Here is a 1,629-nt window from a genome sequence, read left to right on the forward strand (position 1 = left end):
TTATTATTATTATTATTATTATTATTATTATTATTCAAGTCACTGCCTGGAATCGAACTCGGAATCTTGGGGGTTAGGAGCCAGCGCGCTTAACCACTACGCCATATGCCCACGGGCATATGGCGTAGTGGTTTTACGGCTGCATGCCCTTCCTAATACCAGCCATTCTGTAGAGTGGACTTAGTGCTTTTTATGTGGCACAGATGAGTAGTGGTTAACCGTTACGTAGTGGTTAAGAGCGCGGGCTACTAACCCCAAGATTCCGAGTTCGATTCCAATAATAATTGTTGTATTCCTCTCGGGAACTCGCAGAGAAAATACAACGAGTTGTACAACTTAATCATTACATTATTTATCAACCATAACAAAAGACTCACTCACCGAATGTTAATTATCAAGAAACGTTTGTGTTTACAAGAATGTTTTCCTCGCCATATATCTCAATCCAGTTCAACTTTGACAGTCACTCAAAACAGCAACGAAACAGGGACCTCAGACGAACTACATTCAACTATGGGACTTCAGACGAACTACATTCAAATATGGGACTTCAGACGAACAACAAATAAATCTAATAGTCCATATAACAATAATAATTATAACAACAACATCAACATCGAAAAATACCTTAGGAATGAGAACCCAGGTTTGAAATTCCCCCAATACACCTGATGAAAACTGGAGGGTATATCAGCCAAAATGTTGTGTTAACAACAAACAAGATGAGGACAAATGTCCGTCAATTGTAAATAATGTAAATAATGTCCTCATCTCTTAAATATAGAATTGTTGGAAAGCTATTCTTGTTAAAGAATAATAAATAAATACTCTAGAAAAAGTATTCAGTTTAATGTAAAATTATTGTCAGATAACCAGATATTGTATAGTTGGATGGTTATCTAAAACACATGTTCTTCAGAGTCAGAGATGGAAGGCATAGAATAAATATAGTGACTGCTCTTTGTGGCAAGAGGTGACAAAATGCCACATTTGGTTTGTGGCTGTTGTTAAAGAAAGGAGAGGAAAGAATAAAGAACGAAATGAAGTCATGGAAAATAATTGTATGGAATTTACTAAGAGTTATGTCCCTTGGTCTCTAAACTCTTATCTTTGGCTGTAAGAATGCGAATCTGTTGGGTAGAAATATGTGTAGGATGTTTAGGGTTTGGTAAGTGTGTAGGGTTGATACATGTTTCGGAGCTCTTTGGTGGGGTTGGAATAGGGGCACAGATGCCTGAACCTTTAACCCCATGTTTGGGCACGTATGCATACGTGCGTTCGTATGTATATAGTTTTTTGAAGGCACGTGACTTGGTGGCAAGGGGCATTCGTCTCACAGTCGTAAGGTCATTAGTTCGACTCCCATTGGCGCTTTGTGTCGTTGAGCAAGATACTTCATTTCAAGTTGCTCCAGTCCACTCATCTGGCAAAAATGAATAATGCCCATAGTTCAAAGGGCCAGCCCTATCACTCTCTGTGTCATACTGAAATCTCCCTGAGAACTACATTAAGAGGACATGTGTCTGTAGAGTGTTCAGCCGACCGAAGCTTTGTGATTGAATTTGGTAGGCGGAAGTTACTGCCGTGTGTGTATATGTCTGTGTATGTGCTTGTGCCTCTCTCCCAGAG

Source organism: Octopus bimaculoides, chromosome 23 (genome assembly GCF_001194135.2).
Source record: "Octopus bimaculoides isolate UCB-OBI-ISO-001 chromosome 23, ASM119413v2, whole genome shotgun sequence".
NCBI lineage: Eukaryota > Metazoa > Mollusca > Cephalopoda > Octopoda > Octopodidae > Octopus > Octopus bimaculoides.